The 23389-nt window shown below is 43.4% G+C and overlaps 1 long non-coding RNA gene across 1 annotated transcript in view; it reads left to right on the plus strand.

Moving 5' to 3' along the window:
• Nucleotides 1–22137, plus strand: part of LOC103608944 — a 43753-nt gene extending 21616 nt beyond the window's left edge. Inside the window, exons 2-3 of the long non-coding RNA XR_552096.1 lie at nt 10644–10776; nt 21738–22137. This is a non-coding gene — a long non-coding RNA (uncharacterized LOC103608944). The remainder of the gene's footprint in view (nt 1–10643; nt 10777–21737) is intronic.
• The last annotated feature ends 1252 nt before the right edge of the window (nt 22138–23389 follow it).

Genomic DNA, 23389 nt, shown 5'->3' on the forward strand with positions numbered 1-23389 from the left:
AATGGCCCTTTTGTTATTTATTTCTAGTTTTATTCCATTTGGTTGGACAAAAGAGTTGGTACGATTTCAGTTTTTACAAATTTGTTGAGACTTGTTTTGTGACCTAACTTATGATCTATTCTAGAGAATGGTCTGTATGTTGCTGAGAAAAATATATATTCCGCAGCTGTTGGATGAAATGTTCTATAAATGTTTATTAAGTCTAATCAGTCTACAGTGGAGTTAAACTCTGATGTTTCTTGGTTAATTTTCTATCTGGGTGATCTGTCCATTGCTGAAAGTGGGGTATTAGAATCCCCAGTTATTACTGTGTTGGAGTCTGTTTCTCCCATTAGGTCTTGTAGTATTTACTTTATATATCTTGGTGCTCCAGAGTTGGATACATATATATTTAGAATTGTTGTATCATCTCGTTGAATTGATTCCTTTATCATTATATGATGACCTTCCTTATCTTTTTTTTTACTTTCCTTGGCTTGAAGTCTATCTTATCTGATATAAGTATAGCTATTCCTACTCTGTTTTGATTTCCATTTGCATTGAAGTATCTTTTTTCATTCCTTCACTTTCAGTCAATGTGTACTCTTATAGGTGAAGTGAGTTTCTTTTAGGAAGCATATTGTTGTTTCTTGTTTTATAATCAATTTAGCTACTCTTTCTTTTAAGTGGGGAATTTAACCCATTTAAATTTATTATTGATATATAGAGACTTGTTACTGCTATTTTGTTACTTTTTTTTCTGGTTGTTTTGCAGAGCTTTTTCTCCCCTTTTTCGCTGGTCTTACTGTCTTCTTTTGTGATGAAGTGGTTTTCTCCAGTAGTATATTTTGATTTCTCAGTGTTTATTCTTAGTACATCTATTATAGTTTTTTTGTGTGTTATGGTTATCATGACTCATACAACAAACATGTTATAGTTATTAAATAGAATATTTAAAGCTAATAATGACTTAGCTTTGATTGCTAAGAAAAAGAGAAAATAAACCAAAGCCAACTCTATGCTTTGACATCATTCACCCCACTTTTTGACATTTTGTTGTTTCAGGTTATATCTTTTCATATTGCTTATCTCCTATATGGTTGTTTAATTTGCTATTATTTTGTTGGATTTGTCCTTTAATCTTAATAGTAAGGATATAAACAGTTTATTCACCACCTTTACCACATTAGAGTATTCTAAGAATATTTGTGTATTTACTTTACTAGTGAGTTTTGTACTTTCAGTTGCTTTCTTGTTACATTTTAGTGTCATCTTCTTTAAGCTTGAATAGCTCTCTTTAGCATTTCTTATAAGGCAGGTGTAGTGGTGATAAATTCTCTTAGCTTTTGTTTTTCTGGGAAAGACTTTATTTCTCCTTTGTATTTGAAGGTTAGTTTTATTGGATACAGAATTCTTGGTTGGCAGTCTTTTTCCTTCTGCACTTGAATACATCATTCCACTCTCTCCTGGCCTGTGGGATTTCTACTGAGAAATCTACTGAGAACCTCATTGGGGCTCTGTTGAATGTAATGTGTTTCTTTCCTCTCATTGCTTTCAGTATTCTTTCTTTGTCTTTGGTTTCTGATAATTTGATTATGCTGTGCCTTGGGGTGTTTCTCTTTGGACTGAATTTGTTCGATGTCCTCCAAGCTTCCTATAACTGGATGCTATCATCTTTCTCCGTACATGGGAATTTTCAGCTATTATTTTTTTATGTGTACTGTCTAGCTCTCTTCCTTTTTCATCTCCTTCAGGTACACCAATTATGTGGGGGTTATTTCTCTGGTCTATGGGTTTTTTTTGTTGTTGTCATTGTTCTGTGAAGGATTAATAGCAACCACCACCACTTACGTCCTGCCTTGGAGCTAATTTGCTGTCCTGTGGTTAATTCCTGAATTGAGGGAATCTTGGAACTTGAACTCTGTGCCTGAGCTAAATTGCTGCCTTACTTTTTCTCAGACTTGGAAAAACTTTTTGTGTGGACTGGATTTTTAACTGTTAGTCACTTCTTGGTCATGTGGCATCACCACAGATGCAATGAGGCTGTGTGGAAATTTTGGCCCAGGACTGAGTCTTTCCTGCAAATTGTATTCCCTGCAGTTCAATTTCACTGACTGGTCTCCACTGTGTGGTGCCTGTGCTGACTGGAAGGCAGATTAGCTAGCTGCCTATACTGCTCCCTGATGCACCCCTGTTGGATCATTACTCCACATCCCCTGCTGGCACTGCAAACATTGCCACATGAGTTCCCCAAGAAGACTCATCAACCTCTAGGTGATTCCTTCCTTCCATCACCTGTGGCCCCTCCCCCTATATGAGCACCAGGGGAGCTTGCAAGCAGCTTTGCTGGCCTGGGAAATGGGATGGTACACTCCAAAGTGATTTCTTTTGGGTCTTTTTGCCAGCAGCCATGGCACCCTTCTTCCCTCCAAGTAATTCACACAAAGGGTGCTGCTGCAGCCCTTCAGACTTTGCTGTGGCACCTGACAAGTTTTGATATTCAGCCATAAATGTCTTTTAAAACTCTAAGCATAGTACATGACCGTGATCTAAAAATTCAAAAACAAATATTTGAGGCCTACTCCTTGGGGAATGCAAAGGAAAATTAGATGGGGCCCTGGCCCTGATGGTGCTCACAGTCTGCTCTGTGTGGGTCACGGTTCCCACTGCTGGTCAGCGCTTGTGAAGCAAACCCTTTACTAATCCACCCAACACTGCCAGTCCCCTTCAGTTCTTCCTGAGGTGACAGGAGATAGGTCCTGTGACAGAGGATGGCTGCCCTCCTCCCCCACCCTAACTCTCCTCCCCAGACACCGGGAGCTACCTGTGGGCTGGGACTGACGTTAGTGTCCATGTCGCTCATAGCATTTAGCCTGGGATGGGGCTTCCCCTTAAAGGTACTTGATAAGCACCTGCAAGTTCATAAAGGAATCTTCCAAGGTCAAACTCCTTGTAGCTCTCTGTGGTCACTGCTTGGTGGCCCTTGGGCAGAGCACATCCTTTGTCAATTCACTATCATGAACAGCCAGTGTGACTCAATTATTATGTGCTCATAATAACCCAATGGACTTGAGAGTTAAAGAAAAAAGTCTCCTTTTTTTTTTTCTTGTCATGAGGTCACCTTTACTTATTTCATTCTAAACAAAAAAGTCATTTCCTGTCCTGTTCTCTCAAGCGTGTCAGTAGGATTGAAGGGGAGATGTAATAGTGACAAGTGAAGCTGGAAGTGGAATTAAATAGTGCTGTAAACTTGCAGAAATCATCAAGGAGTGGAGTTTTTCTCAAACAACTCAATGGGTTTTTTTTTTTCTCTTTCTCCTGGAAATAACACTTCTGTTTTTGGTGGGCAAGCACACCTCCACTCCTGCTCTCAGCCGTTGTGTTGGGTTTGATATCACAACAGTCTTTAGGATTGAGTTTCTCATCCAGTTCTCATCAGTCACAGGATTCCATTTGTATAACTGCACTGACTGGTCAGTGATGAACACATGACCAAGGTTGGGCCACTGAATGACAGGTCTTGGATACCGGTTCAACTGCACTTCTTGAGTTGCAAAGTTGTGATAACTCTGAAGCCGTTCACAGTCATTCTGCAAATTTAAGGTGGATATGGTGCTTGAGATTAAAGTCAACTCAGTAGGCCCAAAAGATGGGAAAAGCAAAAGGATGATTTCTGGTCATCTAGTTTGAATTGCTGCAATTAAGTGTGCCTGAAGTTATTTCCCTGGACTATTTATTTATTTTTAATTTATTATTTTTAAAAATTTTATTTATTTTTTATTTATCATTGTATGGTGTTTTAGAAAATAAAAGGGTCTAATTAAATAACTGTGCCTTAAAGGATTGTTTTCCACCCAGGTGTAGCAGCATTCTAGAAAAGAAAAGGATGGGCTTGGGGCATTAGATTTGAAACTTGGTTCTATCACTTTCTAGCTGTGCGGCCCTTGGAAAATCACTCAATTATCCTGAGCTTTAGCTTCCTCACCTGTAAAACAATCAACCCCCGGAGCTATGCAGAAGATGTATTATAAGAAAGAAAGCACCTAGCACAACATTCTGTGTAAGTAATACTTATAATAATAAGGACCAAACACTAGGCTCGCCACTCTCCATGCTGCTGCATACAGGCAGACACAGCTGCACTTCTTCATCAGTGTGCCCTTGTGACCTGAGCCAGCCTGCATGCTCCTTATACTTCCATGCATTTCTATGTGTTAACATGAAATTATCTTCACTCTCTAAACATCACCTCCAATACTAGAGGCCTAGTATAGCTTCACCTCAAAGAAGCAAAATACGAGCACGTAGAGTACCTTGTTGATTCAACTCCACTCAGCAAATTTTTAAAAAGAGAGAAATTGAGTAATTGAAATAGTGCCCACACTTCCTACAGCCACTCAGTCACTTTAAATTAAACCCTGCGCACATGTGCAGGTGGAGAGACGTGAGTTAGGTGTTCCCTCTGTCTCTGTAGGGTGAGCATCTCGTGTTGGATATTATCCCAGTGTTTAAACATGTGTATTTTTAGTGTAGCATGGTACTAAACTGAAGATAATTCTTTCTTCTGGTGCTCAGAAGAAGATGGTGATCTCGTCTAGGGCCAGAGTCTAACCCAGCTGTGTTGGATTCACTGAGTTAACTTTTGTATGACTGTTCAGGGTTGTATAAACAAACCACGGTTCTGTATTTTACAGGTGATTTAAAGTAGGAGGACTTTTTGTTTAACTTTCATTTGCGGCACATGAGTATCCATACAAAATAAGATCTGATTTCAACTGACTTCCAACTCAGCTTATTTTTTCATTTTATCTGTAAATATTTCAGTATTTATGTTTAGAAGATAGGAACCCTTCAAAAATAAAAACAATGACAGTATACTATTATCACATTTAAATAATGAACTAGTCCTTAATATCATCAGATATGGAGTCAGTATTCAGATTTCCCCAATTGTTACATATATGCATGTATGTGTATATGTGAGTGTGTGTGTATATATATGTGTGTGTATAATTTATTTTTAAATTTGTTTATTCAAATCAGAATCCAGATAAAGTTCCTACATTGAATAGGTCGATATGACCTTTAAGATTCTTAAAATGTTTTTAATCGATAGTTTTCCAAGGGAGGAGGACTTTCTACCCCCAACACTGATTTTAGAGCTAGCCCTGTGGGTGAGGTGTGTGGTTCCACTGTCCATCTGTGCAGAGGTGGACACAGGCCCACAGATGCTACTCTTCATAGGGGCTCATTTACTCCCAGTGCTCATACCATCTGACTTCTGGATTGTTTGGTTTTTTATTCTTAAATGAAACTATCTTTTGAGATTCATTACCTCTTTAAATATTTGAATGCCAATCTGAAGGACAAGCCAGCTGTAGAAATCCCCACTTCAGCTCTTCGTTCCCATTCGCGTATTTGCTTTTCCTGGGCTGTGCAGATAGAACATTGTGTTTTTGAAATAGTAAGAGTTTGCACATTGGCTTAATCAGAAACAATCCAGATCTTATTTTGGAATTAGGAAGGAACGTGTTAAGATGTAGCAAGCTTTGTGCTTTTCATGTTTCTTGGCCTTGGGAGGACGGTAGAGAGAGAGTAGGTGGGAAGGAGGTATTTCCTACTAAAAATAGGAACAGGATGTTTTGAAACAGACTTCAGCTCTCACAAGCCTCCCCAAATAGCTGAGGTTTTCGCAGTTGCCACAGGTGGTACTTAAGTTCCTAAGAGCTTGCTGCACACATCTATCTCTGAGTGGGCAGTGGGGTGAGCTGGGAGGACCTGAAGTAGCAAAGGCAGGAAGGCAATGGAGCTCCATCTGCAAAAAGGACCTGCCAACCAGGGACCTCTCATGAGGTCATTCAGCAATCGTAGGTGGCCCACTGTACATTGTACACTGTTGTTACTCTGCATTAAAAGTGATGGAATTCCATATTTGCTTGTACCTCTATACCCATCTGTTTTGTAAATGTTTGCACTCAAGAGTCCTTCCTGTTGGCCATTTCATACATGCCCCCCATACCTCACCCCTCTCCGCTCGGTCCCTGGTATGCTTGATTTCTCCATCAAAAGCATTTTCTACATTGTATTGTCTGTTGGTCTGGGAGGCCATCTCCACCTTGAGCCCCTGAATGCCTTCCTCACACAGCACATTTGGTCTGTGTGCTGTTTCAAGGGGGTCTGCCTGCAGGATTGGGCGTTGGCTGTGTTGGGGGAGGAGAGGTGGGAAGGCGGAGGCTTTCTTGGGGAAACTTGTTTTTAGAGACATGAGACATGAAAAATAGTTAAATAACAATACAAAATGGAAGGCATAGAATATCAGAGGAGGCAGGCAAGACTGCCCAACCTCCCCACTGTACAAATGACACCACCTAGTCCTGACCTTGACAGTACTCTGCAGTTTATCAAGCACTACCACGTTTTCTCTCATGCCATGAACAGGGTATCGTTACCCCCTGTTTTGCAGATGACAAAACTGTGGCTTAGAGGAGTAGAATGACTTGCCAAAGGTCACCCAGCAAGTAGTGGTAGAACCAGGACTGGAGCCCCGTCTTCTGATTCTAAATCTGATGTCCTTTCTACCCTTCGTCATCTGTCCCAGGATGGTACTGGGGCCTGGAAAGGAGAAAGGACTCATTCAGAACTGCAGGTGTGATTCTGAACGATATGATGTGACTTGAGACAATGCCAACAATGCTGAGCAGTGCATGTGGACAGTGAATGAGGAGGGAGAAGCAGAGGAAGAACTAAATTAAGCTGTTTATATCTTCTAAGCCAGTGCTGTCTGATGGAAAGCAAGCCACAAATGCAGGCCACATATGTAACTTTCAAATTTGAAATAGCTCTGTTAAACAAGTAAAAAGAAACAGATGAAAAGAATTTTAATAATATATTTTATTTAATCCAATATATCCCAAATATCATTACTTTATCACATACTCAATGTAAAAAAATATCAATCAGACTTATTACATTCTTTTATTCCATATGAAATCTTCAGATTCTGGTGTGTATTTTTACACTTACAGCATATCTTGATTTGGATTAGCCATGCATGTGGCAAAGTTCTAAGAATTTTCCATGTATTATTTCACATATTTCAACAATCATGTGAAGAGTTTATTATAATACTACCTCCTTGCTGAGAGGTTAGGTAACTTGCCTGGGGTTACAAAGCTGGAAAGTGACAGAGCTGCATTCTGCCCTGGGTCTGACCTGCTCTTCCCACTGGCAGACTGCCAGCCCCTTGAGGAAGGAAGAATGGGGAGAATTGAATAGGTGGAAATGACCAGTGGCCTTGATGCTATGATACACCCCTGAGGGTCGAGCTGCTACTGGTGTTGATACTATTGTGTGCCATGGAGAAGGGGGCCAGGCAAAGCAGGGGTAGCTAATTTCCAGATCATTGTTAAACTTGCTCCTGAGGTGCTAGCTGACAGATCATAGGGAATATAGGGAGCCATTTTCTTCAAGGGCCTATGCTAAAGTTAAGGGAGTCCTTTCACTAGGCACAGAGCCTCTCTCAAGGGACGTGGGGCCATTAACACCACTTTCCTTTTAGAACCTATGTGACCTTTAGGTTATTATGCATAGAAAGAGCTCAGCTATGGGCCGGCCTATGGCTTACTTGCGAGAGTGTGGTGCTGATAACACCGAGTCAAGGGTTAAGATCCCCTTACCGGTCATCTTTTTTAAAAAAAAGAAAAGAAAGAGCTCAGCTATGCCAGGGCCAGGCAGTTGCTGGAGGTGAATAAATGTGTTTGCTTTCCCAAGGTGGGAGACCCAACAGGGTAAGCCCTGATCTACCCTTTTCAAGGAAGTCTGCCATATTCTAGTGGGGGAGAAGTGGATTGGGAGAGCCATGTGCCTGCTCTGCAGACAACCAACTTGCAGGCCAAGTTTGTTTTTCCTGTTTTATTCACAAACATTGCAACAGCAGTTAGATATACTCTAACCATTCTGGCATCCTTATACATCAGTTTTACCCGGCTGCCCGCCCCCTTAAGAAGGAAAAAACAAACCTCCTCAGAAGTTGGATGGTTGGTGTTAGAAAAGCAGATGTATTCAGCTGAAGGAGATGGTAGGCTATCCCATCTCAAAGGTTTGCATTTACTGAGGAGTTTTTAAAGGAAGGGTTGAGGGAATGGAATGTGGGAGGTGAAAAGCAGGAGAGCAGGAGATGGGTCAGATGTCTATGGGTCAGATGCAAGGTCTTGCCAAGGCCTCATCTGGTTTCTGTTCTCATTTTCGCTGTTATCTCAGGACCTTGCAAGATTTTGATTTGTGCCTAAAGTCAGCTTCAGTCATTTGGTCTTGATCATTTCTCAAAACTCTACAAGTCTCAAAGAAAGAACTATTAGCTTTGCAAAGAAGTAATGAGCTTCTCAGCCTTGTTTTCCTACTTAGCGAGTGAGATAAGAAAGTCAGGGGATGGGAAAGAGAGTGGAGAGAAAAAAAACTGTCCTTTTAAAAATCCTACCCCTCTCCACAGCTCAGGCAGTATTAGGTCCCAACATGGCTTCAGTCCTGCTCACTCCAACATCAGCGCTCACTTTACAATGTTGCCTTGCAGTCATTGTTCATGTATGAAACAAGTTTTTAATGTAATTTTAGTGCTGTTGAAAAGTTTATTTTGTTTTTGCCCTATCATAAAATTTTGTTTCCCATCTTTATAGTACTTGTAGTATGTGGATGGCTTCATAGGATATCACGGAATTCAGTATCATAATTTGAGTGTTTCTGTGGGTAAGTATTTAGGTTGTTTCAGAATGTCTTCACATTAAATTTAATGCAATAGCATGAAACCACATGCTCATGTTTCTCTTCAATTTTTGAACTATATCTTTATAATAAATATCCCAGCCTTTTAATTTCTCGGCTAGAAAGCTGCACACATTATGTGTTGGCTGTTCTGAGGGGCTGCGTCTGGTTTCTTGAGGGATTGCTTCCATCGTCCCACCACAACTGGTATGTGGGCACACCAGTTTTGCCACAAATCACCATGGCTGGCTGGTCTGATGGTAATGGGTCATCAGAACTTATTAACATTAGTGTCACTGAAGTTGGTATACAACTCTCACTGTTAAATTTGGCTCAAAGAGGGCCGGCCCGTGGCTCACTTGGGAGAGTGTGGTGCTGATAACACCAAGGCCCTGGGTTCGGATCCCATACAGGGATGGCTGGTTTGCTCACTGGCTGAGCATGGTGCTGACAACACCAAGCCAAGGGTTAAGATCCCCTTACCGGTCATCTTTAAAAAAAAAAAAAATTTTGGCTCAAAGAAAAAGCTTTGCTACAGTCATCTAAGGTAAACTGTGTCAAGCATTTGTGTGCACTTTCCCACTTGCCTCCTGGAACCCCACTTACATAACCAACAGGAATGACACCAGCGGCTACAGTCAGCAAAGGGCTTCCTTCCCTGGACAAAGGCTGGTTAAACAGTTTTTCTTTGCAGACTTATGGTGAGGGACAAATCCAAAGACCCGCAACCTTCCAGCTGGCCACAGTGCTTCTCTGAGTCCAGACTTGACCTCCATAGGAGCACAGAAGCAGGGCAGAACCCCACTCTGAATTGTCTACAGCCCAAGGAGAGGGTGCCCTGCACATTCCCTTCCCTTCCCACAATTGCACATGGATCTGTCACAAACTTTGGAATCAGATGTGTGATAGTGGACAAATTAATCTGTCTTTGCTTCATTTCTTAATCTAAAATGGGGATGACAGTGGTGTCTCCTTTATGATATTGCTGTGAGGATTAACTCTGTTGATACTTGAAAAGTGCTGAGAACAGTGCTGGTGTGTAATTAGTACTCATTAAATGATATAAATGTGGGTTTGAATCTTACTTCCAACAGTTTCTAGAGGCCTGCTTTGGGCAAATTACTGACCTTTCTCATGGTAAAGTGGGATCATAGCACCTGGCTCACAGAGGTGTCAGGGGTGGGGTGTGTGTGTGTGAGATAATGTGCAAACAGCATGGGGTGCGGTACCCTGCACATAAAGGGCCCTTTATAAATGTAATGAAAAGAAAGTGGTTTTTTAGTTTTATTTTCTACTCTACAAAAGGGAGAGCTTTTTTCCACTTAGATTGGTCTAAACTGCAGTTTTGATGCAATTAGCTCTTAGATTTTGACCATATTTGTTGTTATGGTATATTTTAAGTCTACATTGTAGATTTGGGGACATCATGAAACAGATGGGAAGCAAATCAACGTTTTTATGCGTCGGAGCTTTTAACAAATCTTTTCTGAGGTTTATGAGTGCACTTTTTCACAGAGAGAGGGTGATACTTTATATAGTTATTAATTTAGTGACTCCCCCTCACACTTGGTGTCAAAAGGAACCTGTCTATGGAAGGTGTCAAGTGTTTCTTTATGCCCAGCATCACTGATCAAAATTGTCTAAATGGTAAGAGTAAAACATTCTTTAGGAAATGCAAAGAAATGACCAAAGAGGCCCACACAGCTCACCCGTTCCTTTTCCTCTTCTCTATCCACCTCCTCGTCATCTTCATGACTGAGTTGAGATGTGCCTCCCCAGGCAGACTTCCCAAACCATCCAGACTGGGTGCTGGACCCTCCGCATGGTTACCCACTCTGCAGCTGTGATTTCCTCTTCCCTCTGGAGGCAGACACCTCCAGTGACCACCCCATATCCTCTTTACCCAGGACCTGGCCTGAACATCAGAGCACTCCAGAAGTATTTTTGGCTGGGCGGATGAACTAGTAGAAATCTACCTGTGATGCTGCTACAAGAGTGTGTGTAACGGCATGAAGATCTACAGTGCGGGGCACGTGGAAGGTAAGTGCCGTTATCTGCGGGGGCCGAGGAGAAGCGAATGCAGTAACTATGTCTGGAAATTGCCAAGGATTTGCCCTTGCTTATGTGGCCTCATGCTCTGTGGGATTTGGCTGTTCCCTCATTCCAGCTCTTTTTCCCCCTAAACAGCTTCTCTCTTTCACCATCTTGCCAGCTCCTATCTGTGCCAATTACCTAGGATTTTTGCCTAGGATTCAGGCTGAGGAAAGTTCTGTGGTGTGTCTGTTCCTGATTTTTGGGTAGAGTCTAGACTCTGGGCATATCAGCAGAAAGGATGAATGCTTCCTTCTTCAACCCTCATGCCCTGTGGGTTAGAGAGGGGCCGGAGCCCCACTGGCTTTCTTTGGAGGGTGGTACTTGGTGGAGTGGGGTTCTAGGCAGGTGTGGGAATAATGCTGGTGTAAAATGAGTTTTGCTATTCAGATGTGGCCTGTGAAGCCTTCTGCCTTGTCACTGATCATCTGGGAAGTACAATCTAACTTAATAATAGCATTCTTTACTGAGCACCTGTTGTAAGCTAGACAACGTACAGGAGTTTCACATATAATTTTTGAAGTACTCATACTTTCAGGGCCAGTGTGAGTCCCCAACATCTTCTGAGAAGCTTGGCCAGATACTGAAGTTAGAAGCAGGACACAAAGATAGAAGGAGAATTTGAGAGGAGGCAGGAACTCTGGATTCTACTTTGGCTCTGTCACAAACCAATAATGTGGCTTTGTCTGCTGGAGGTCCTCAGTTTTCTTGTCTGTAAAAGTGGGATGAGGAGAGTTAGACCAGATGCTTTGTGAATTCTCTTCCATTTCATACCCTCAGTGTGTCTACTCCAAACAGCTTGCCCCTCTCCCTTGCCTGAGCTACTTTTGAATTCATGTCAGAATCATACAGTTTAGTAGCACTGTGTTCTGAGTAAGTCTTCTTTCCTAGTGATACTCTGATCTCCTAGTGACAAAGACTTTATATTGTTCTCTTAAATGTGTTCTAACCTTGTTCTACCATGCTTGTGTAATATGAGGCTGCTGCCCTTGTGTGTGAGGCCCTGAAAAATCTTGCAGTACATGTGTTTATTTTGGGACAGTTGTTTCCAGGCCTGGATCTTCAGTCTATCTCATACTGAAAACTAAAATTAGTTTTCAGAGCCACTTTCAAATTACTTGCACTTTAGATGTGATAAAGTTCTACTTATCCATCTTGCTTCTTTTATTGTTAGTATGTTTTGTGTCCTGACTGAGAAATCTTTGTGTCTGACGAGGCTATGAAAATATTCTTCTACATTTTCTTCTAGAGGCTTTATTGTTTGAACTTTCACATATAGGTGTGGTATTCACTTCAAATTAACTTTATGGGTACAGTGAGATAAAAGTCAGTGTTTGTTTATTTTTCTGTATAGGTATCCAGATACTTCAGAAACATTTATTAAGAAGACTTTCTTTTCGAGTGAGATAAAAGTCAGTGTTTGTTTATTTATTTTTCTGTATAGGTATCCAGATACTTCAGAAACATTTATTAAGAAGACTTTCTTTTCCCCACTGAAATGCATTTCAGTACCACTGTAAAAAGTTGTCTGTATATGTGTGGGCCTGTTTCTGTATTCTGTTCTCTTTCATTGATCTATTTTGTCTGTCCTCCCACCAATAACACATTGCCTTGAACATCAATAACACATTGCCTGGATTACAATAAGTCTGGTACAGTAAGTTGTTTAACTTTGTTCTTCCCTTTTAATATTGCCTTCGTTATGCTAGGCCCTCTGTATTTCCTTATACATTCCACCAATAACACATTGCCTGGATTACAATAAGTCTGGTAAAGTAAGTTGTTTAAATTTGTTCTTCCCTTTTAATATTGCCTTCGTTATGCTAGGCCCTCTGTATTTTAAGTTGTTTAAATTTGTTCTTCCCTTTTAATATTGCCTTCGTTATGCTAGGCCCTCTGTATTTCCTTATACATTTAGAGTCAGCTTGTTAATTTCTACAAAAAAGCTACTGGGGTTTGTATTGAAAGTGCATTGAAGCTATAGGTCAAATTATTAGTCAGTGTTCTCCAGAGAAACAGAAACAACAGAAACACACACATATATACACAGACACTTAAAAATTGACTCATGGAATTATGGAAGCTCACAAATTCCAAGATCTGCAGTTGGCAATTTGGAGACCCAGGAAAGCCAATGGTGCAGTTCCAGTCTGACTTTGAAGGCTTGAGAACCAGGAGAGCTGATGGTGTAGTTCTAGTCCAAATGCCAGCACTCTGAAGACCCAAGAAGAACTGATGTTTCAGTGTAAGTCTGGAGGCAGGATAAAACCAATGCTCCAGGTCAAGGTAGTCAGGCAGGAAGAACTAACTTCTTCATGGGAGGCTCAGATGTTTTGTCCTGTTCAGGCCTTCAACTGATTGGGTAATACTCTCTCACGTTAGGGAGGGCAATCTGTTGTACTTAGTCTACTAATTCAAATGTTAATCTTATCCAAAACATCCTCATAGACACATCCAGAATAATGCTTGACCAAATATCTAGGTACCCTGTGACATAGACAAGTTGACACATAAAATTAGCCATTATAATCAGTTTGGGAGAGGATTGACATTTTAACAAAGTTGAATCTTTTAATTTATGAGCATGGTATATATCACTGCTTATTTAGGTAGTTTTCAGTTAAAAGTCTTGCCTGTCTTAAATATGCTTCTTGGCATTTGATGTTTTGCTATTATAAATAGTATATAAAACATATTTTCCAATTATTTGTGAACTTTTACTTTTAAAGAATTATAATGAAAAATTTTTAGGAGAAGGATAATTCCAAATCCATCAGACAGCAATGAAATTTAAGAACTTCCATTGTGGACATAACCGTAAATCATGACTGAAATATCCTTTACGTCTGTATGCTACTTTATCATTGCCAAAGCATTTCCTTCCTTTGGTCCTCACAAGGGTTCTCAGAAAGAGATGGAGGAGCTATTATTATTCCTACTTACAAATAAGGAAATTTGGCTTCAGGAATATTATCTAAAAGTCCTATGACTAGCAAATGTCAGAGCTAGCCCCAGAACTCAGACTTTTCCTAAGAGAGAGATCCTGCTCCTGATACCAAAGTCATTCTATATAAAGATGGCCTTTCATGATTATTACTGAGAACACACCTAAACGGGGCTCAGCTTTATGGAGGACCTCCTGCCTATGGCCTCCATAGACTGTGGAGGAGGAGGAAGACAGCAGAGGGAGAAAAGTGGACCAAGGTAATTATATATAAGATGGTAGAGTGGAGAGGGAAAACAGGGCCACTGTTAGCCCACAGAGCACTTTTGTGTCTTTTAGGAAAAGGTGCCCTTGCAGCCACAGCCACATGCCTTTATGCAGTCAACAACTTGCACAATCATATGTGGCATCCCAAACCAGAGGGAAAACAACAAATACAGAAACCTTAATTATTTGGTAATTAATTAAGGATGAGGAACCTTAACTAGTGGGTACTTTGTTTCTTTCCTTTTGGGAAATTCACCAGAAGTACTTCCAGGATGATTCAAAGCAAAGGGATGAAACTGTTTTTCTTTTCTCTCCCCTTTACAACCTTTCTGCCTTCTATCCTTTTCTTTCCTGCTCTTCTTCCCTCCATTTCTCAGCACTTATTGAGGGCCAGACCCTGAAAAAGTACTTCCAGGATGATTCAAAGCAAAGGGATGAAACTGTTTTTCTTTTCTCTCCCCTTTACAACCTTTCTGCCTTCTACCTTTTCTTTCCTGCTCTTCTTCCCTCCATTTCTCAGCACTTATTGAGGGCCAGACCCTGAAAATGCTGAGACAAATAAGGTGGCCTCTCTACCTAGGAACTTGTAATTCTTATAAACTTTTTTGACTGCCACCAACAATAAGTAATACATTTTATTGTATTGTGGTTACTTTTTTAAAAAGTTCTTATTTTTTAAGAATTAAATTGAGGCAGAAAAACAAAACCTCCCATTTTTTGTGTGACTAGGAAACCAGCTGATGTAATCCAAAGACAGGCTTGCAACATGTAAAGTCCCCACCCCTGCTTACTGAATATAAAAAGTTCTTATTTTTTAAGAATTAAATTGAGGCAGAAAAACAAAACCTCCCATTTTTTGTGTGACTAGGAAACTAGCTGATGTAATCCAAAGACAGGCTTGCAACATGTAAAGTCCCCACCCCTGCTTACTGAATACCTCATGCTTGCCCTAATAAGAAGACATTCATTATCTCCCCAAACCAGGAAACTGAACTATATAAAAGAAACATCCCTGCAGTGCTGGGAGCTCAGCCTTTGTGATATGAGTTTGCTGAGCTGGTGCCAGCATCAATAAAGTCTGCTTCCTGCTTCAAGCCTTGGTGTCCTGCCACTCCTTGCAAGTTCACCATAACATGCTGTAGCATTTCTGGGGGCTCGTCTGGGATGGCAGAGATGGTGGCTTGACCACCTCCCTTGTCTCTGGGTCTTGGCCCCTGGGACACTCGTCAATGTGTACTGCACATGGGTGCCAATGAAGAGTGGGAAAGACCTCACCTGGTAGACACAGGGGTCAGACCCTGAGCTCAGTGGGACCCAAAGAGGCACAGGAACCAGACGGAGAGCCCCACCTGACTGACAAGATAAAGACCTGGGTCCCCGTAGATTCCTACTCCCAGGAGAGTAGAAGGGGAGCTTGATCAACTCCTGAAGGGGAGAATGTCTTACTTAGCACTCTGTCGAACACAGGAAACCACATTCTCTGGTCAGGATTTTGGTAATTCTTGGGTGGTGAATGAACATGTGTGACTGTATTTGAGTGAGTGAATTGAGTGTGGAGTCCTGATCCATGGGTCTGTGGCGAACCTCATATGGCTCAGGGTGACTCCCTCCAGAGAGAGGTCCTGACAGGGGATTATACCGTCTCACCAAAGCCAAGAGGCACCTGAAATATCACCAAGAGATGAACAGCTGGAGATTGACAAAGTGATTGAAAAGAGTGTTGCGACACCAATCATGGGTGGGAAAATATGGGAGGAAGAGCCAGCAAGAAAACTCCCCTTGCCTGTATGCTGAAGAATTCCAAAAAGGGCTTCTCTGGTGACTATGGTGTCAAATTATCTCCTGATAAATCCAGGACATTCTGTGAAATAGATTGGCCATCTTTCAATGTAGGATGGCCCTCTGAGGGTTCTTTTGACCTCCCCCTCATCTGTCAAGTCAGATGGTTTATTACTGGCCAGCATGGTCACCCTGATCAATACTCCTATATTGATTCATGGGAGGATTTAGTTCATTCTCCGCCTTCCTGGTTAAAGGCCTGCATGGAAAAACACTGCCAAATCCTCCTGGCCTAAGCAACATCGGTCCCAGGTCAGAATCACCCCCAGAGGTGACCACTACATGCTGCACCCTAGCCAGCCATCCTACCCTCAGATCCAGAAGAACTGCCACCTCCTACATGACCAGGCTAACTGCTCCACGTCCCCCATGGTCCCTGATGCCGCCTTCCACTCTGGTGGTATCCCCAACATGTCCTCCTGACCTGTCAGATAGGACAACTTTGTTCCCCACGTCTCTGGAAACCCCACTGCCACCTACCCTAACTCCATATGGTCCAAGCCAGACCCAGCCTTCAACTGGGTCATCATGGGGGATGGCTCTCCAGATGCCACTCTGAGAGACTCAAGGTGCCCTATACTATGATCAGGATGGGCACATGCAAGGGGGAAACCTCACCTTCATCTCTCAGCCATTCACAACAACTGACCTTCTGAATCATAAGCCCACATATACTGAAAAGCCCCAGGCTGTGTTTGATCTGGTCCAATCCATAATCCAAACTCACTGGCCTACCTGGATAGACTGCAGGCAGCTCCTAATGACTCTATTCAATTTAGAAGAGTGGTGCTGAATCAGCCAGGTGGCTGTAAAATGGCTCCAAGATCATGCCCCAGCTGGGACACTAAATGCCCAAGCATATGCCCAGACCCATTTCCCTGATGAGGATCCACAATGGGACCCTAACATAGATCAGGGCCTACAAATGCTGGAACAATACCAAGAGGGAAAAAGCTGACCAACATTAGCAAGATATCTGAGGTCCTCCAAAAGGCAGATGAAAGCCCCAGTCAGTTCTACGAAAGGCTCTGTGAGGCATTCCACCTTTACAGGCCCTTTGATCCTGAACAGCCTGAGAACCAGAGGATGGTCAATGCTGCTTTTGTGTGACAGGCACAGGGAGATATCCACCAGAAACTATAAAAACTGGAAGGATTTGCTGGCATGAATGTTACTCAACTCCTAGAAATTGCAGCCAATGTGTTCGTCAACCAGGTCCAAGAGGCCTGCTGTAAGGCAGACAAGAAAATGAAAAGGTTGACCTCCTAGCCACCACACTGGTCAAAAAATCAGGATCCCCAAAAGGGCCCCAGGGCTGGGGCTGAAGGCCAACCAGAGGACAACCATAGGGCATACCCAGTCCCAGACCACCCCTGAGGCCCAACAAATGTGCCTACTCTCATGAAGATGGACATTGGAAAAATGAGTGTCCCCAATGCCTAACCACCACTAAAGGCCAATTCCAGACCCTGAAAAGGGGACAGGCCTTCCAAGGATACCAAAACCCAGAAAAACCAGCCACCAAAGTACCCCAGCAAGATTTCATTGGCTTGGCTGGACTTGAACAATATGAAAGTGAATAGGACTGACTGGGCTCCCTTCCCCTGGGCCCCTAGGAGCCCTTGGTCCAAATGATGGTAGGGGGCCAACCCATAAACTTCATGGTGGATACTGGAGCCAAACATTCGGTAGTCATATGGCCTATTGGACCTTTCTCTAAGAAACAGACTAGCATAGTCACGGCCACAGGGAGCCGACAGAACATACCTTCTTATAGCCCAGAAGATGCAGCATAGGAAGAAGAGAGGTCATCCACGAGTTTCTCTACCTACCTGACTGTCCAATACCCCTACGTGGATGAGATCTACTAAGTAAGTTACAGGCCCAAATAACTATCTCAAAGACTGGAGAAGTATCTCTAACTCTGGGAGATTCAGAAGCTCAGATTCTGTCCCTCACTGCCCCACAGGGGGAAGAATGGGGGTTGCTTAGCTTAGAGGCCACAACACCTACATTGCTGGAGCTTCCCTTCTGAGTGCCTGGAGTCTAGGCTGAAGACAACCCAGCAGGTCTGGCCAAGGACAATTTTCCCAGTCCTGGTGGAACTGAAACCAGGAGCAGCACCAGTCTGGTAAAAACAATACTGTATCCCTTGACAGGCTCAGCAAGGGGTACAAAAACATCTAGGCAGACTCCTCAGGTATGGTCTCTTAAGGCCATGCCAGTCCTCCTGGAACACACCCCTACTGCAAGTTCAAAAGCTGGGACCAATGAATTTTGACCAGTACAAGACCTCAGGGCAGTCAACCAAGCAACCATCACCTTGCACCCTGCCGTTCCTAATCCATACATGCTTTTGAGCTTAATCCCTGCTGATGCCACTTACTTCACCTGTCTAGACCTTAAAGATGCCTTTTTCTGCATCAGACTGGCCCCCCCAAAGTCAATCCATCTTTGCTTTCCAATGGGACAGTCCTGAAGGAACCCAAGGACAATGAATTTGGACACGGTTGCCTTAGGGATTTAAGAACTCCCCAACCATTTTTGGCACGAGCCTGGCTTCCAGCCTGCAGGCTTTCCAAGTCAAACAAAGTGGATGTCTTCTGCACCAATATGTTGATGACCTGTTACTGGCAGGGAAAACCCACCAAGAATGTATGAAAGGGACTGAACTCCTTCTCAGCTTACTTTGGGAAAAAGGATATAAAGTATCTGAGAAAAAGGCCCAAATATGCCACAAAAAAGTCAAATATTTGGGGTTCCATATCGCCCAATGACAACACCAGCTGAGACCAGAGCATAAACAGGCTGTCTGTTCCATCTCAACACCCGACACATGAAGACAGGTTTGAGAGTTCCTAGGGGCAGTGGGATTCTGCAGGATCTGTATCCCCAACTTTGCAGTACTGGCCAAACCTCTATATGAAGCAACCAAAGGTGGGGAAAAAGAACCCCTAATCTGGGAAACAGCTCAACAAAAGGCCTTCATGGACATAAAAAGGGTACTTCTAAGTGCTCCAGGACTGGAACTGCCTGACTTAGAAAAACTCTTCTTTCTATACGTCCATGAAATACAAGGTACTGTAGTGAGAGTTCTAACCCAGCTTCTGGGATCCTGGCACTGCCTAGTGGCATACCCTTCAAAACAGCTGGACACAATGGCCTGAGGTTGGCTGACCTGCCTCTGAGAAGTAGTAGCCATGGCCCTTCTAGTTGCTGAAGCTGACAAGTTAACCCTGGGACTAGAAACTACCATGCGGGTGCCCCATGCTGTCCTCACCCTGTTGGATTCTAAAGGACATTACTGGCTCACCAATGCCCAAATAACTAAATATCAAGGAATGTTATGTGGAAATCCTTACATCCATCTGGAAACAGTTAAAACTCTCAATCCTACTATACTGTTGCCACTCGGACCTGGAGCCCCAGATCATGATTTCATAGAAGTGCTAAATGAAGTGTTCTCCAGCTGACTGGACCTCAAAGATCAGCCTCTCCCAGACCCTGATGTTGAATACTACACAGATGGGAGCAGCTCTGTCATCAACGGCCAACACCAGACAGGGTATGCCGTGGTCACTCTTGACTCCACCATCTAAGCCAAAGTCTTGCCTATGGGGACCTCAGCCCAGAAAGCTGAATTAATCACCTTCACCTGTGCCTTGCAGCTGGCAGCTGGAACTAAAGTCAACATTTACAGACTCCAAGTTTGCCTTTACTCCACGTACACAGAGCCTTATGTAAGGAACAGGGCTTAATCACCTCGACAGGCAAAAATATAAAATACCAAGAAAAGGTCCTAGAGCTCCTAGAAGCAGTTTCGGCTCCTAAAAAAGTGGGGGTCATACACTATAATGGCCACCAAAAGGGAAATAGTCCCCAGGGTACACAGAGCCTTATGTAAGGAACAGGGCTTAATCACCTCGACAGGCAAAAATATAAAATACCAAGAAAAGGTCCTAGAGCTCCTAGAAGCAGTTTTGGCTCCTAAAAAAGTGGGGGTCATACACTATAATGGCCACCAAAAGGGAAATAGTCCCCAGGCCAAAGGAAACCGCAAGGCAGACCTAGCAGCCAAGTTAGCCACTATGGGCCTGCCTCCCACATCAGGAGGCCAACAAGAATTAATAACCTCCCTGCTCCCAGCCTCTCTGCCCAGCTGGACCCCTACTTACATGCCCCAGGAGGTAACCTGGCTCAAAACAGAAAATGGAACACTTCTCCTGGAAGGATGGTGGAAACTCCCTGATTGATGGGTTGTCATCCCTAATACCCTGGCCCCAGTTGTAGTTAAACAGTTCCATGAAGATTCCCATTTTGGACAAACAGCCATCCAAAACCACTTTGGGCCGCTACTTCCATATTCTGCATCTTGACAGTTTGACCTGGACCATCTGCTCGTGATGTGCTATGTTTGCACACAACCATCCCAAGTCACACTTGAGTGTCCCTCTGGGAATCCAGGCCATGGGTGCAACTCCTTTCAAAAATCTTGAAGTGGACTTCACTGAAATGTCCCGGTCTCAAGGCTATAAGTATCTCCTCATCTTGCTGTGCACCTATTCCAGTTGGGTTTTCCTACCCGAACTGAAAAGGCCCATGAAGTGGCCCTAGTACTCCTGCAAGAAATCATCCCATAGTTTCGACTGCCTCTAGTCATTGGCTGTGTGCACACAACCATCCCAAGTCACACTTGAGTGTCCCTCTGGGAATCCAGGCCATGGGTGCAACTCCTTTCAAATATCTTGAAGTGGACTTCACCGAAATGTCCCGGTCTCAAGGCTATAAGTATCTCCTCATCTTGCTGTGCACCTATTCCAGTTGGGTTTTCCTACCCGAACTGAAAAGGCCCATGAAGTGGCCCTAGTACTCCTGCAAGAAATCATCCCATAGTTTCGACTGCCTCTAGTCATTGGAGCCGACTATGGACCAGTGCTTGTAGGTAAAATTCTTCAACTGATAGCCTGGAATTTAAAAATTACCTGGAAGCTATACACTGCTTATTGACCCCAAAGTTCAGAAATGGTCAAACACATGGACAGAACCATAAAAACTCACCTCAGGAAGTTATGCAAAGAAACGCAGTTCCACTGGAACAAGATCCTTCTCATGGTTTTGTTCCAGGTCTAATCTATGCCCACCAAGTGCACGGGCTTCTCTCAACCCTTTTGAAATCCTCTACGGAAGGCCTCCCCGTCTTGTCAAGAGTATTCAAGGTAATCAGATGGAGGTCGGACATGTAACTTTACAACAACTCCTAGCTCTAGTGGGTAGGAGAATGACTCCCAATGAGCCTTAACCCCTCTGTACACCTCTACAGGCCTGGAACCTCCGTTTGGGTAAAGGAATGGAATGTTCAGCCACTCAAAGTGTATTAGTCCATTTTTGTTGCTTATCACAAAGTACACTGAACTGGGTGATTTATAAAGAAAATGAAATTTATTGCTTACAATTTCTGAGGCTGGGAAGTCCAAAGTCCATCTGCTGGTGGTGACAGTGACCCAGGGGTCTCACATTGCAAGATGGTGGAGGCAGAGAGAGCAGAGAGGGAGAAAAAGACAGACTCTCCCCTTCTTTTCAAGCCCTCAGAACCAGGCCCCTGACAACCATTTTTAATCAATTCACTACTGCACAGTCCTACACCCCAATCACCTCTTCAAGCCCCCCCCCCCTTACAATTACCATAATAGGATTTCCCACCCTCTTTACAGTCACAGTGGGAGCTTAGTTCCTAATACATTAAACTTGGGAGACACAACTCAAGCTTTAATGAGTTTTGGAGGGGGGGCATAATTCAATCCACTACACAAACTCCTACAGAGGGGACATTTTACTGTTCTGTTTTCTATCCCTACTACAGTCAAGGTAGCTGAGGTCACTCCGTGGATACATCACAGCAGACTCAAACCAGCCATGACTGCTTGAGACTGCATTCCTCACCCCACTTCACCCTACAAGCTGACTCTCTGGAAACAAGGACCCGGACCTGCCTTGGAAACCCCAGACATCAGCCTTGCTCTAGTCACTCCAGGGGCTGACTAGTCTATGTATGGCAGAAGCTGGAGGATCTCCAGGCAAGAAATAAAAATTATCACTCCTGCTGAAGTTGCTGGAATTTGCTTTCTGGGACTGACGATACTCTTTGTTTTACTTTTCAGTTGTATATATCACATCATCTCTTATCCTTGTTAACTAACTTGGAGACCCCTAGGCAGACCGTAACTTTCACAGGTCAGATCCCCTATGATAGCATTGGCCTGCTACACCTCCACCTCCTGATGTTGACCCTTGAGGTCTCTCTCACAAACTCCACTGGGCTGGGGAAATGGCCCTCACCTGGTCCACCACTTAACTTTTTCGAACTTTTAGATAGTGATGAATGGGTACCTATATGTAAATGGCAGGAAGGTTGAGGGCACTGCCTGCTGTCTGATGGAATTGGAGTCCAGGGTACCCAAGGGTCAAATGGAGTTTTTTCTGCTCTGAAAACCCACAACCTGACCAAACATGAGAACAACTCCTGGTACCCACTACTCAGTCTTCCCCCAGGGCTCCTCCTCTCATAGGCCTATCCCTCTGTCTCTACAACAGCCTCAGAGCTTCCCTCCAGGACACACCCACAGTCAGCCAGAACCTGTTCATACACCTGGCAGAAAGCATAGTCCAGACCCTAAATGTGTCAAACTGCTGGATATGTGGGGGGCCCCTAATGAGTGAAAACTGGCCATGGAGGGGATCTAGCCTAGTAGTTCCTGAAATCCTCCTATGGAATGGGACCATAGTCCCACGGGACTCTGGCCCCCCTTGCAGCTGGGTCCTGTCCTCAGAGGTCATCGGACCAAACTGCCTAAGTAGACAGGGCCAAAGTTTCACCCAATGGGTTGGAAAAACCTTTTGCCAACAGGTGTACTCCTTAAATAAAACTTCCTATACCTGGTGGCCTAACACCACTACTGATTACTGGGCCTGACCCCAGACCAGTGAGATGGCCCACAACCACTCCTGTACACCAAACCCTGATTACTCCCAGCTAGTAAATTGTACAGGATCTTGGCCCTTCCAGGGAATTCTAAAAATCAGCCAATACTGGAAAAATTTAAACTCTACAGCCCTGAAAATTTGGGGAGCACCTGAAGGGCTCTTCTGGATCTGTGGAAGGAGGGCTTATACCGATCTCCCCCCTAACTGGAGTGGATGTTTTCTCTAGGAATTATCTATCCAGGTTTCTTCCTGTTGCCCCAGAACTGAGGCCCACAATTGGGAATCCCCCTATACAATGACCTGAGGTCCAAATGGTCCCTTAAATTGGCAGAAAAACAAACCTGGGGAAAAGATGAATGGCCGCCTCAATGTACCTGGGCTCAGGATGGTAGCTGGGGATACTGAACACCCATCTATATGTTAAACCCCATCATTAGACTCCAAGCAGTTATAGAAATAATTACCAATGAAACTGCCATGGCTCCAGAACTCCTGGCTGACCAACAATTCTTTTTTTTTTTTTTTAATTTT

Source organism: Galeopterus variegatus, unplaced genomic scaffold (genome assembly GCF_000696425.1).
Source record: "Galeopterus variegatus unplaced genomic scaffold, G_variegatus-3.0.2 Scaffold9006, whole genome shotgun sequence".
NCBI classification, from domain to species: domain Eukaryota; kingdom Metazoa; phylum Chordata; class Mammalia; order Dermoptera; family Cynocephalidae; genus Galeopterus; species Galeopterus variegatus.